Source organism: Lissotriton helveticus, chromosome 7 (genome assembly GCF_964261635.1).
Source record: "Lissotriton helveticus chromosome 7, aLisHel1.1, whole genome shotgun sequence".
NCBI classification, from domain to species: Eukaryota; Metazoa; Chordata; class Amphibia; order Caudata; family Salamandridae; genus Lissotriton; species Lissotriton helveticus.
The window spans coordinates 33,311,814-33,327,282 of record NC_136068.1 but is presented as its reverse complement, the minus strand read 5'-3'; the positions used below and the strand labels follow the sequence as shown (position 1 = coordinate 33,327,282).

Genomic DNA, 15,469 nt, shown 5'->3' with positions numbered 1-15,469 from the left:
CGCCAAGATTCAAACTGGATTCCCCAGATCCATACCCCACAGCTCTGGCCCCAAAGCCACATCCAGGGTACCGAGACAGGACCGGTTCCAGGAGTGTTCATCTGGATGGGCCGAGGGTAAGTTTGGGTGGCCCAGTGTGGGCCCATGTTTGTCAATTCTGGAGGCGGACTATAAGGCCAAGATTGCATCATATATTCTTCCAAAAAGGCATACCGTGAATCTCGAGAGTTATTTGAGTGTAAGAGCGGGTGTCTATACCCCTGCCCCCACCCTTAAAGTTTCCAGCAGCCCAGGTTTCAGCACAAGCACCTGGGTCCCAAGCAGATTGTTTCCATAGTTCATGGTTAAGGAGGACCCTGTTAACATAACTAAGCCTTTTGCATTTCACACTAGGAAGACGGTCTAACTGCTCCTTACAATTTGCCCAACACCTATGTTTGTGCATACTGTGCACATTGTGGGCCCTATTCACAGAACTAACTTAGGACAAAATCCTAAACGTACTACCATTTTGGTATTCACAGAAGGCACTTACAGGCACATGCATCAATATTGCATTTTGCGATTCCTTAATTGCGAAAAATAAGGAATTGCAAAATGCAATGCATCAAGAAAACGCAAAATAAATTGCGATTTCTTAATATTCCTTAATTGCGACTCACAAATTGCGAGTCGCAATTAAGGAATACCTCCCCATTCATTCCTATGGGCCTAGAGGCCCTTAGGAATGAATGGGAAGACATTCTCAATTTGCGATTAGCAATTAGCGAATCGCAAATTGAGAATGCGATTTCAAGGGTGCAGGGGTGTCCAAAGGACACCCTGTTGCACCCCTGAAATCAATCTGTGCACAAATGTTGTGCACACACATGCCCTTAAGGCATGTGTGTGCACAACATGAAACTTTGAAAAATGCACAAAAGTGCATTTTTCAAAGTTTTCGCAAATTACCATGAGGTTCAACCTCATGGTAATTTACTCCCCTTAATTGCGAAATCGCAATTTTTTCAAGTTTCATGCATTGCATTTAAGAAATCGCAAAATGCGATTCCTTAAATGCAATCGCAATTTGAGAATTCGCAAATATTTGCGAATTCTTAAATTGCGAGGGCCTTGACCCTTCATGCATTCCAAAAGCAGATTTTGCGATCGCAAACGGCCGATTTTTGCGATTCGCACCGTTTGCGATCGCAAAATCCTTTGATGCATGTGCCTGTTACTCATTTCGATATTCACAGAAGTTAGGACTCCTAACTTTACGACTCCTAAACTGAGAAAAATCCTAACCTTAAGACTTTCGGTATTTACAGAAGGCATTTAGGAGTCCTAAAGTTAGGACTCCTAACTTCTGTGAATACTGAAATGAGTAAGTGCCTTCTGTGAATACCAAAATGGTAGTAAGTTTAGGATTTTGTCTTAAGTTAGTTGTGAATCGGGCTCTGTAACTTTTTATTTTTATATTGTTCTTTTGGAGTGTACTTTCATTGATGAAAAGGTTTTAAAAACAGCAACACATTTGGAAAAAAAAGCAGTATGGTTGACAGTTAAGAGCAGTTTTTATGCCTGAGGAATGTAAAACCTTTAACCCTCTCCAGAATTGTGCCGTCATTTGCCACATTGCTCATGTGCGCATGACGGGACCATTCCGTCATGTGCACACAAGCACTAAACCCCTCCCTTTTCTTTGCCTCGGGACATGGGGTAGAGATTCACCAGATGCCCGAAGCATTTTTTTTCATTTGGGGCTCATTAGGATGGCGGACGGACTTGCGTCCGTCCGCCGCCCTAGAGTAGGAGGGACCGTCCGCATGGGCTGCGGCGGTCCCTCCGTGCAAATTAGGATGTGACCGCCACCCTGGCGGTCACATCCTGGATATTTAACATTGCGGCGGGTGCAGCTTCAAGCTGCACCCGCCGCAATGTTAAAAAAGCATACATGGCATATGTATGCAGCAAACAGCAGGCACCGCGCGGTGCCTGCCGCTTGCTGCATACATATGCAGGGGGGTACCATAGGTACCCCCCATGTGCACCCCCCACCCCCCCTTCACCCAGGGGGCCCGCAACGGGCCCCGCAGTGAAGCACCGTATGCTTTTACACGGCGGAATATCCGCCGTGTAAAAGCATTTCTTTCTGTGCATCCTAATATGGTGGACGGTGTCTGAGAGACACCGTCACCATATTACAGCTTTTCCGCCGCGGTTGTAAGCCAACCGCGGCGGAAAAGCTGTGGACGGAAACCAGGACCCACCAGCCATCCTAATGTGGCGGTGGGTCTTTGGTGGGTCCGCTGTGGTTTTTCCGCATCCTCCGGGCCAGCGGTGGCTTCCGCCGGCCCGGAGGATGCGGAAAAACCGCAATCCTAATGAGCCCCTAATAATATCGAGGTTTTTATTTCGACCAACATTAGTATTGAGGTTTTTATTTCGACCTGCATTAATATCAAGTTTTAAATATCGTAGGGATAGAATATCGACATCAAGAATATCGGTGACCAGAATATCGAACTGAAGGTAAGAAATATTGTTTTTGTTAATATCGATAGCAAAAATATTGATGTTAATAATATCGATGTTTATGTTAGTGGTATGTATTTTATATGTATGTGTTCCACATGTTTGTTATGTTTTGTATTTTTTTTAAATATGTGTATTAATTGTTTAGAAGTTAGTAATTTTTTTTAAATTAAATTTTGCGTTTTAGTACCGTATGGGGGTTGTGGGTTTATAGGGTACTAGGGTGGGAAGTAATTTAATTATAGTAAATTCATTCATAATTTTTAGAAATTATGAATTATTTTTAATTAAATTGTGCATTTTAGTTCTGTAGCGGGTTGTGGGTTTATAGGGGAATAGGGCGGGAAGTAATTTAATTGTAATTAGGTTATTATTGTTTTTTACTTATTGCTATTGATAATTAATGAATTGTTAAATAATTATTAATTGGTAATACATTTTTAATAATGGATTAATTGATAATTATATTAATTGTATTAATTTGTTATTGGAGTGGGTTGTGGGTTTATAGGGGAAAAGGGTGGAAAGTAAATTATTTATTTATATTAATTAATAATTTTTCTTTTTTGGTATTGATAATCAATTTATTCTTTATGAATTATTAATTGGTAATTCATTTTGTATAAATTAATTGATAATTATATCAATTGTGTTCAATTTTATGCAGAGTGGGTTGTTAATCTATCGTTCATTTATTAATAAATCATTATTTAATTGAAGACAATTATGTAATTGATAAATATGTTATTTTTAACCCCTACGCTATCCAACATTTTCCCTACTGTTGCACTCTCTGGAGTGGGAATAGCAACTATAACCCCTAGGCTATCCAACACTTTCCCTACTGTTGCGCTCACTGGAGTGGGAATAGTAATTTGTACCTCTACGCTATCCAACACTTTCCATACTGTTGCACTGTCTGGAGTTGGAATAGTAATTTTTACCCCTACACTATCCAACATGTTTATTAGGGAATAGGGTGGGAAGTAATTTAATGTTATTAAAGTAATTAATAATTTTATTTTATTGGTATTTATAATTAATCTATCATTAATTTATTAATAAATCATTATTTAATTAAAGACATTATTTAATTGATAAATATGTTATTTTTAACCCCTACACTATCCAACACTTTTCCTACTTTGGCACTCTCTGGAATGGGAATAGCAACTATAACCCCTACGCTATCCAACACTTTCCCTGCTGTTGCACTCCCTGGAGTGGGAATAGTAATTTGTACCCCTACGCTATCCAACACTTTCCCTACTGTTGCACTCACTGGAGTGGGAATAGTAATTTTAACCCTTTCGCTATCCAACACTTTTCCTGCTGTTGCACTCTCTGGAGTGGCACTAGTTATTTTTATCTCTACTCTATCCAAAATGTTCCCTACTGTTGCACTTTCTGAAGTGGGAATAGTAATTTTTACCCCTACGCTATCCAACACTTTCCATACTGTTGCACTGTCTGGAGTTTGAATAGTAATTTTTACCCCTACACTATCCAACATTTTCCCTACTGTTGTGCTCTTTGAAGTGGAAATAGTAATTTTTTTTCCTCCGCTATCCAATATTTTTCTGTATTGTTTTAGTTAATGTTGGGGTATCATTTATTTTAAAAACATTAAAAAATATTGTTGTTTTTTATTTTGTTATATATATTTTAATTTATATATTTTGTATGTGAATATATGTATTTATAAAAATGTTTTAACAATGTATAAGTTATTAAAATAACTATTTATGAATATTATTAAGTAAGAATATATATCATATTGTATATGTATATGTTTATTTATTTTACCATTATAGGTATTAGTCATTATTTTTAAACATTTTAAATATTTTTCACTATGTTCATTTTAATTCTATGCATTATTTTCTTTAGTTTACATTATTTTTTTAACATTTAAAAAAAACAATATTTTTTACGACGATATTTTTGACATCAATATTTTTTTCTCGATATTTTTGTACTTACCATAATGTAGATAGGATGTAGATATGCTTGACTTCAATATTTTGTTCACGATATTTTTGTACCTCAATATTGTTGTAGTTTATATTTTGTTAGTGATTCGTAATGACGATCACGCATATGGCGCACTGACATCATTTCATTGAAACTGAGAATGAAATAAGCCTGTGTCACTGTTTAAGTGCTTGAGGGGCTATCTCAGCCCCCCAAGCACCCAAACACATGGGAGAGGTATTGTTGGAAAGAGGAGAATCTCCCCTTTCCAATGTTACCACTCCTTAGTGGATCCCTAATTGGAGTTTGCCGCAGCAGGGCCATCACCAAGCAAAGATCCACCCACTACGCACCAGGGAGGGGCAGGTAGCCCCTTGGGCAAGGGGTTTTGCACCCTCCAAACTTTTTTGCATACAGTCAGTCTTTCTGCCCTCCCCCTGGGGGGAGGGAGAAAGCCCACGAGGCACCAAGGATCAATTGTATTTCTGTATATAGGGGTGGGGGCTGCTCAAAATGGGCACGCCAATGCCCCCAGCTCCCACACAATCTCCACAGTCTTTTTAGGGGCAAATGGGGGTTGTTATTACCGATCTTGCCCCCGGGGGGGGGAAGAAAGTCCACTAGATACCAGGGATTTTTTTTGTTATAAAAGGGGGGGCTGTTCACAATGTGCATGAACATGCCCCCACCCAAATGTGTTTGGAAACAGTCTTTCTGCAAAAAGCACCCTAGGCGCCGGTTAATTAACTTATGTACATTTAGGGGTGGGAGCTGCCCAAAATGTGCATGCCAATGCCCTCACCCCCCTAAAAAAAACTGCCACCGTTTTTCTGCGCCCCCCCCCCCCCCAGGGGTAGATGGGAGCAATAGTCCCTTATCTGCCCCCCTGAGGGGGGCAGAAAGCCCACTAGGCACATGGGATCATTTTTTTTATATGTAGGGATGGGGGCTGCCCAAAATGGGCATTCCAGTCCCCCCACGACCCCCAAAACTAATTAGACCGTCTTTATGTCCGTTTTATGGGCAGATGGCGGAAATAGCCCCCGATCTATGCCGGCTAGGAAGCCAGGGACTATTTTTTTTCTAGGTCAGGGGTAGGGGCTTGCTAGAATGAACAACTAGAAGGTGATCACCACCCAGTTGCAAGCCGCTACAGCTCTGCAAACATTCAATTGCAAAATTGCAAAAATTCAGCAAAAACAAACCAAATTTTAACTCATTTAATCCATGGTAATCCATATTTGTACCAGAAGTTATTCGATGTTAATAGGACAATAGTTTAATTCCATATTTGTGTTCCTACAGAAATGCCAATCCAGGCCTTATGCTGTAGCATGTCAGAGTCCACTATATATCCTTGGACACCGTGTGGGTATCTACCCTTTGCCCTTCAGGCTATTGAGCCCTTCGTCAGGGGTCTAAAACAGAAGTGAACCAATAAAGCTCATCAGTGGACAAGAATAATCTTAAATATGCGCATAAACATAGAATGGGCATGCCAATCCTCCCACCTCCTAAAATAATTGCCATAGTCTTTCTGCCCCCCCTCCTCCCCCAGGAGGCAGATGGGGGCAATAACCATTGATCTGGCGGGGGCAGAAAGCCAACTAGGCACCAGGGACTATGTTTTTCTTATACTTTGAGGTGAGGGCTGCCCAAAATGAACATGCCAATGGCCCCAAACACAAATTGGACAGTATTTCTGGCAACCTCGGGGCCCTCCAATCTGCCCCACTAGACACCAGGGATATGTTTATGTGCATGTCAGAGAGCTTCCCCATAGACAAGGGTCACTCCCCTTCTTTTCTAGGGACACATTTTGGCTGCTTCTGCCACCCCCTCTTGGGGGCAGATCAGCAATATTTTTAGGCACATCTGAACCCAAGGGGGGGCTTAAAGCCTCTAGATACCAGGAAAAGTTTCTGTGTGTGTGTGGCTGGAGTTCTGTTGACGGTGTGCGTGTACTGGCGTTTGGTTGGCTGTGTGTGTACTGGCATTTTAATGGTGGTGTGTGTGGACTCGCACTTGGCTGGTGATGTGTGTGGACTAGTGCTTTGGTAGCAGTGTGTGCAGACTGGCGCTTGCTTGGCGACGTGCGTGGACTGACGCTTGGCTGGCGGTGTACGAGGACTGAGACTTGGATGACAGAGTGCATGGATGGTACCATTTTTATCAGGAGACCGAGGGTAACGCTGGGTGGTAGGAAATTTGTGCCAGTGCTGTGATCTCATACAAGAATGTGACAAAACCTTGATCTTTTTAGCTAAATGTGAGGTTTGCAGGGGATTCTGGGTTGGAAAACATTGTGGGATCCACGCAAGTCACACCTGCCTGGACTCCCCCAAGTGTCTAGTTTTCAGAACTTTCTCGATTTGGTAGGTTTCCCTAGATGGCAGCTGAGCCCTGGACCAAAAATGCAAGTAACCCTTGCAAAACCAAGTCGTTTTGTAATAGGTAATTTTGATGTCTCCACAATATGTTTTGGGCCCTTCACTGTTGTGGGTACTTGGCCCACCCACACAAGTGAGGTGCCATTTTTATCAGGAGACCTAGGGGAACACTGGGTGGTAGGACATTTGTGTCAGCCCAGTTATCCCACAAATGTACCACATAGAAAAGGGAGGAAAATTTGATTTTCTTTAAATTTAAGATTTGCAGAGAACTCTGGGCAGGAAAATGTTAGAAGATCCTCAGACGCCATGCCTCCCTGGACTCCCCTGGCTGTCTACTTTTTAGAAATGTCTGGGCTAGGTAGGTTTCCCTAGATGGCCGCCGAGTCCGGGACCAAAAATGCAGGAGAATCCCTCGCAAAACCAGATAGTTTTGCGATCAATAATTTTGAAGTCTACACTGTATGTTTTGGGCCATTTCCTGTCACGTACACTAGGCCAACTCATACAAGTGAGGAATTATTTTTGTTGGAAGACCTGGGGGAACACTGGGTGGTAGGAAATTTGTAGCGGCCCAGCGATTCCACAACTGTCCCACACAGAAAAGTGAGGAAAATGTGATTTTTATTAGCTAAATTTGAGGTTTGCAAGGGATTCTAGGTAGGAAAATGTTGGGGAATCCACGCATGCCACATTTCCTTGGACTACCCTGGGTGTCCAGTTTTCAGAAATATCTGGGTTTGGTAGGTTTCCCTGAATGCCTGCCAAGCCTGGGACCAAAAACTCAGGGTTTTCCTGGCAAAACCAAGTCTTTTTGTGATCAATAATTTTGACGTCTCCACGGTACGTTTTGGGGCGTTTCCTTTCGCAGGCACTAGGCCTACCCACACAAGTGAGGCACCATTTTTATTGAGAGACTTGGAGGAACACTGGGTGGGTGGATGTTTGTGGCTCCCTGCAGATTCCAGAACTTCCCATCACAGAAATGTGAGGATTTTTTTTTAATAAAGTTTGAGGCGTTCAAGGGATTCTAGGTACCAAAACCTGATGGGAGCCGCACAAGTCGCCCCATCCTGGATTTCCCTGGGTATCTAGTTTTAAAAAATGAGCAGGTTTACTAGGTCTCCCTAGGTGCCGGCAGAACTTGGTCCAAAATTCACAGCTAGACACATTGTGAAAAAAGTGTCAGTTTTTACTGGAAAAGTCTGATGTGCCTACGTTGAGTTTCCTGTCACGGACACTAGGCCTACCCACATAAGTGAGGTACCATTTTTATCGGGAGACTTGGGGAATGCTGGGTGGGTGGAATTTCGCGGCACCCCACAGATTCCAGGACTTTTCATAACAGAAATGTGAGAAAAATGTGTTTTTTTTACAAAGTTTGGGGTGTGCAAAGGATTCTGGGTAACAGACCCTGGTGAGAGCCAGACAAGTCACCCCATCCTGGATTATCCTGGGTGTCTAGTTTTCAAACATGTATAGGTTTGCTAGCTGAGCTAGGACAAAAAATCCACAGCTAGGCACATTGCAAAAAAAAATAGCCAGTTTTTAATGGAAAAATGTGATGTGCCCACTTTGCGTTTTGGGCTGTTTCCTGTCGTGGGCACTAGGCCTACCCACACAAGTGAGGTACCATTTTTATCAGGAAACTTGGGGCAACACAGAACAGTAGAACAAGTCTTATTACCAATTGTATTTTCATGCATTTGTGTCTTCCAAATGTAAGACAATGTGTAAAAAATATGTTACTTTGAAAAATATCCTCTCATTCGCATGCTCGTACGGGTATCCACATTTTCGTAGGTGTGCAAATAACCACTGCTTCTAAACTCCATCTTTGGTTCCCATTTAGGAAATACATAGGTTTCCTTGATACCTATTTTGTTACACCTGTTAACACTAAGGTTGCATCTCATTAGTACAAGTTTAACACACAAACATAGCAATAAGCAACTGAAGGGAGAGCAGTCGACCTTTGCAAAGGGCCTTCGACTGTGCTACATGTATTGTAGCATTTTTTTGAACTTTAGATCCCTTTGAGCTAGAATTCTTTTTTTAATCTACAGTTTATGTTGCAGAGGATAGATTACATAGAACAAATGCGGAAAATCCATAATTTTGCAGAAAACACCACAGCCGTAACATTGGATAATTTCAGTGGCGCTGACTATAACCTGGGGATGTGCAATGTACCGTAGCAAGATATCAGAATATGAAATGCTCATATTTGTAACTCTGCCATACCGGTGAGAACAAATTCAGCCCAACACAGTACCCTACTTGAGATAACACCTGGCCGCATTTTGATGTTGGTGGGACTGCCACCGACAAGCCGTCGGTGGTGGTTCCCCTGACATCAAGGCCATCGGTCCGACTATGGCATTATGATGCGGACGGTCGGACCGCAGAGGCCTGGGGGACAGACTGCCACCTCCAACAGGCTCAAGGAGCACATTGGGGCGGCGGTCGGACACTAATCCCTACAATGGGGGCGGTGCCTGCGTCGGCACCGCCATAGGGATTAGGATACCCATTTCCCACAGCATTTTCATGGCAATCCCACCGCCATAACTAGGCTGTCGGAAAAGGACTTTGGGGGCCCCAAGCAGGGCCCATGTCCCCTGTGGGTCACTGCTAAGTGGCCAGGTGGGCACATGTGGTGCCCCCCCAAACATCCGTGCACCGTGTCCCAGGCACCACATGATGCCTGGCACACGGCGCATGGATGATTGAAAAGTGCCCATTTCCTGGGCTTCTGCGCAAACTGCAGTACAAAAAGACACATTTTGACCGCTGTGCTGGCGGTCTTTTCCTAATCGAGCAGGTGGAAACGCCAAATCATTGTCGGACAAACACCTGGCTGTGGCGATCCGACCATTTTTGGGTATACATAAATTACAACTTTAATTTTACGAATAGTAATTTTACAACTGTGGAGACTGCACTCGCGGCAGAGACTCAACACATGAAAAGTTAGGCCTTTCGTATCTTTTTATGTTCAGAGCTCTCCACCCGACTGTGGCATCTCCGAAGTTGAAAAATTACTGTTAGTAAAAAATAAACTTGTAGCACATGCATATAGAATACAAAAAAATAGTAAACTTACACAAAAGTGTACATACCTTTGTGAATGAGGCCCATTCTCTATAGGCATTGTTACTGCACTGCTACTACCTGAATAGTATAATGCATGCCCAGGGTCGGATTGGTAACGCGGGCACTCGGGAAATGGCCGAAGGGCCGGTAGCTGAGTTCCAGCTGTGGGCTGCTTTTTTGGGCAGCCTGGGGGCTGTCTGTGCTGTTAGGATTCCGCCAGCGGCCCAGTGGGTGCCTGAGGGGCCTTTCTAGAGGCAGACGGGCGGAGGTATCACTCCCTTTCTCTCGCTGGGCCCGCCCAATAATGTATGCTGATTGTGGGGGGCCGGGGGCCGGAGCAGAAGCGGTCTCACTTGCATTCATGTGGGGCTCAGCAGTGTGAACTCATCTGTGCAGTTTTTAAAAAATCTTAGTGAAGTTAATAAAACATGCCCCCACCTCCTTTCTTTTCATAAAACTTTGCTGAAGAACTTTTTGGCGGAAAGGCAATACGCAAATGTGGGCCTGTTTTTTTGGGTGTGGCTGGGCCGATTGTTGATAGCAATCCAACCCTGGGCATGCCACATCTTACAGTACATTACTACATGCATCTTACAGAAGCTAAAATTCATAAACACTCAGTTTTGCCTAACCAAGACATCTTAGGATGGTTGGAATTTTTTTAATCTATGAAAATTTAGATAGGAAGTTTTAATTTGTGGTATTGTTCTAAATATTATGTCTACATGTTTTGTAATATTTTCTGTGCTGTTGTTTGTTCTTCGTACTTTAATGATTTTAATTAATCGAATAAAGTGGATTGACTGACTGACTGACAAACCTGGTGTCACTGCACCTGCTGCATCATTGGCAGGTAAACCTCTGTCCCACACCTCCCAACTAAAGATGGGGCCACTGAAACTTGATCCGTGCTTGTGCCGGAAGCCGGGCTCTAGCTCAGCTCTAGGTGCTGTTGGAGCTTCGAGCCCATAACAAGCCGAGCTTTCATGTACCTTCTGGCAGCCGCCCTCAATCTACACAGGATGTGGCATTGTGGCAAGAGCTTCCAACTTTAAAAGTGAACAAGCTAGGTTTGAGTCTCGGCGTTGGCTCAACATCCTGCGATTCTGGGCAAATCTCCAGTACCTAAAAGAAATGACTGTGACCTTGTGCAAAGTATCTGTTGCTCATGTAAAGCGCTTCGATATCTCGAGTCTAGGTCGAGTTTGTACTATATAAAACTGAAGAAAACGGCACCAAGAAGGAAAAATAAATCATTAACATTTAAAGGAGTACAAACAGATAGCCATTTAGTGGCTGATTTTTACAAAGTGAAAACATAAAACTGGATAAATTGCAGTTTCCCCACTTAAATTGTGTGATCTTGGGCAAATATTTTATTTCACCAAAATTCTTTTTTTCTTCATATTTATGCTTAAAAGCACGTTCAAATATATGAATCAGAAAAACAACCATACAAAAACCTATTGTGTTTGATTTAATAGGCTAATGTTGCTCTATAATAATCTGGGCCACAAAGAGGTTCGCACGAGACCTGTCTTGCCTGTAGGTTCACTAAGTGAGTAAGTAAGTATTACTTTTATTTGATTTTGTTAAAAATCATAAAAGCATGGAAAAAAACACATATTACATAATAGGTATCAAAGATAAAAATCTATAAAATGCGAGCAAATAAAAACATTATCCTATCATAAGAAGCTTTGGTCGCAAACAACAATTAAAAACAATAATGTGATCTATACAAATTGTAAGAACTTCATCGCAGTTCAATATGAAAAGAGCGATATTTAATGTCAGTGCAGGAAGGGAGTGACCAGTCATATATCTTTGCCGTGTGGACCATTATGTTTTTTGTCCAGTTCTTTGGCTGCCATTTTGCAAAAGATGATGGCTCGACATGACAACTGTATTGACAGTCCACCAAAGCTTATGATAGGATAAGGTTTTTATTTTCTCGCATTTTATAGATTTTTATCTTTGATACCTATTATGTAATATGTGTTTTTTTCCCATGCGTTTATGATTTTTAACGAAATCAAATAAAAGTAATACCTACTTACTTACTTAATGGTGCTGTCACCAGTGTGAGGTCAGGGGCAGGGATGACTCTAGGCTCATGTTTAAAAACTATCACTTTTAATAAGTACTTCCTATCGCACTTCTATATTATGGCAAATTAATGTCAAAGCTTCCATGTGTTTAAGAAATACACTTTATTTTTTATTTTGAGGGGACCCTATCATATTACACGTGATGTTTGTTGTATATTTTACATAGTTAATGTTTTCAGGGCTCGGCTCGTGATTGGGCTCTCCGAGCCGAGCCAAAGCCTTAACTTGGCTCTGGGGCTCTCCCTCTCAATGTGTTGCCTCTCCCACCTGCGCCCCCAAAACACAGCGCCCAATTTCATTTTTAAAGACTGTGAAAAAAACATGAGAGCGTTCGCGGTGGAGGGAGCACTTCCGGTGCCTTCTGCGTGGCCTCCTCTGCCGTGATTGGGTGGGCCAAAGGCCATGCTCAATGAGCGGGACCGCCACTTTAAAGGCAAGTTAGGGGGTTCCCACCAGGGCAATATTTGGTTTAATTCAGGACCAGAGGTGCACGTCATTACCAGTTGTTTCTCCAATGAACCGGTGACTCTTCTGGGGTGACACCGGAGCTCCGCGCATATATTTGTTTATTCTCCCCTTTTCGTCTCCCCTTTCTTTCTTTCTCTACAACCCTTTCCATATCCTCCTTGCTGGATACGAAGTGGCTTGTCACTAGCCTAGCAGTGATGTCACGGGTCCTGGTGTAAGCGAGGAAACGACCCCTTTCACTACTGTTGTGGTATTAAAAACAACGATTACTAGATTCCAATGGCCCCCTCGGGGCTCTGGACCCCGGTGTCACTGCACCTGCTGCACCAATGGTAGCCACGCCCCTGTCGCTCGTCGCACTGGGTGGGAGGCCTTAAGCGTCTCACGCTCATAGCAACATCCCTTTGACTGCTCCCAGACATCCTCACGCCTGGTGCGTGAGGAAAAGACGAGTGAGGAATGATGCTCAGTCCTCGCAGGCACATTTCTTTGACTGCTCCTGAGACATCACGCGGAGAGAGAGAGAGAGAGAGAGCGAGAGAGCGAGAGAGCGAGAGAGAGAGAGAGAGAGATGCGGCCATTACATGTGCCAGTTGGGCCCCCGCCCAGGGCGCGACTACCAGTGGGGCGCCGAAGAAAGGCAAACTCAGGTCCCTCCTTCCACACCTCGGCCCTAACGAACCGCTCTACAGACCCCTGAGAAGGAAATACATACTAACAGGGCTTTAAGTGGGCCGGGTCCTGCTGGTGCTCAGCCTCACAGTCCTTAAAAGCAGGAGCATAGTCGGGTCCCCGTCGGGCTCTCCATTTTTGCCCTCATCCTCAGGGCTCTAAATATAAGCAGGTGGCAGTGCCCGTCTGGAGGTGTGCCCGCTGCCTCCCGGCATCAACATGACAATGGAAGACAGGCGCCTGCGAGGGACGCGTTGATTGAGGGGCTTTTATTTCAGTGACAGCCACCGGGGACTCATTTGTGTCAATCATGAAATAACTGGGGGGGAAATATAAATGCAGAACGCCTCGGCATTACTAAAAACATTTAAAAAATGGTATCGAAACGATTATTTTATTAATCTTTAATAACAAATGTGTTTAAAAAAATGTTATCAGTAGAGAACTAAATCAAATAAATTAAACTTGAAGCATTAATATTCTCATTTTAATACCATAAAAAATGACGTTTTTACGAAGACGCAAAATAGTTAATTGAACTAGAAAGAAAACGCCCTCCGAAATCGGTTGATGGACATACTGACGCGAACTGAAGCGGCTCGGTAGGGGGCAGGGCAGCGCGCGCACCGGCGGGGACCACTGAAAACAAATAATGAGGAATAACAGACCGAGAAATACAGGTGGATGTTTGTGACCATCAGTCAGTGCGGAAGAATAGAGCGGACTCAAAAGGAACTGGGTGGACAGCAGCAAGTCCATTTTGTTTAGGTGAGACACCATACATGTGTTTAGATGATTTCAAAAGAAGCGCATAGGTAAATAGCGCTACATCACAAGGCGCCTTTTCAAGGCGCGCCTCTCAGCCGTATCTCGGCTCCGATCTCCCGAGGCGCTATGGCACGGGATTCATTTATTTTGGCCAATTAAAAGACGCAGCGCTTGTTGCCAGGGGGGCGGTCTAGAGACCGAGCGTTTCAATATTACCAGTTGCATTATACATCTGGACGCAATAACAGAAGCAGCGAAATAGCAGTCAGGGAGCAGAGCACACTATACCAAGCACAGATGTTTAGTTCATGTGTGTTTAAGCCACGCCCTGCATTACATTGGCCACGCCTCTTTGGGCGACCCCCAATTTTTTCATCCCACTTAAAGCCCCGAAGATGAACATGTAACAAGGCATTTGTAGAGGGAGTTATCGTCAGGGAGACCTGCGAGCTTGCCTATGCAGCGTGTGCTTAATCCGCTGAGCTATCTCATCCTGATTTATGCAGCAAGTGCTGAACCCGCTGAGCTATCTCATCCGGATTTATGCAACAAGTGCTGAACCCGCTGAGCTATCTCATCCGGATTTATGCAACAAGTGCTGAACCCGCTGAGCTATCTCATCCGGATTTATGCAGCGAGACCTTAACCCATTGAAATGAATGTATAAGCAACACCATACATTTAAACATTAACACGAAAGAGGGATGAGTAAAGAAAGGGTGAGAAAATGAATACACACTGGGAGAGGAGAGAGTAGTAAAAAAAAGTGGGGTGAGTTGCCCCAGGATGTGAGAATGTGTAGACTGCCCGGATGTTCCCACCTTGGTCGCCTGTCGGCTGCTAAGTGCCTTCCCGTCTGTGCAGCCTTCTCTCCTCTATGGACGATGTAGTTTTCTCCCTCTGGAGGGTGTCGTTTTGTCTCCGTGGACGGCGCAGTGTTCGCTCCTCCGTGGACGGTGTAAGTTTCTCCTGTGGAGGGTGTAGCTTTGTCTCCTTGGTGAACAGTGTACTTTCGTCTCCTCCGTGGAGGGTGTAGTTTTTTCTTCTCTTTTATGAAAGTCGCGGTTATTCCCTCCCTGGTCCTCCTCTGGGTGTGTCTCCCCTCCTTCTGTCCGGCGATGTTTTACCTCCTTTTAAAGATGCTCCTTCATCAGCTGTGCAGGGTCCAGGGCCTCACTCTCCTGCAGGGGGCGCTGTTCCTTCCTTGGGGGGCGCTGTACCTCCGCTCCTCCCGGTGCTGCCTCGACTCTGCTCAGGTGAACCCTCCGAGGTGACATTTATACCCCACGCCCTTCACGCAGGAGTCCACCCCGCACAGGCTGGGCACGGAGCGGTCCCTTCCCCAGGGCGGGTCCGGGCTGCCGACGATCACACAATGAGCCCTTCTATGCTCCAGGTGTTCACAATACCTGGCCAGGAGGTTCCATTCCCTCCGAAGTCACGCACCGAAAAGAGCCCCTTCCCTAAGAACAA

The 15,469-nt window shown here is 44.1% G+C and overlaps 1 protein-coding gene across 1 annotated transcript in view; it reads right to left on the bottom strand.

Moving 5' to 3' along the window:
* Positions 1-15,194, bottom strand: part of LOC144766595 (cornifelin homolog A-like) — a 59,564-nt gene extending 44,370 nt beyond the window's left edge. Inside the window, exon 1 of the mRNA XM_078650386.1 lies at positions 15,124-15,194. The gene's annotated coding sequence lies outside the window, so the exon portion shown is untranslated. The remainder of the gene's footprint in view (positions 1-15,123) is intronic.
* Between the last annotated feature and the right edge of the window lie 275 nt (positions 15,195-15,469).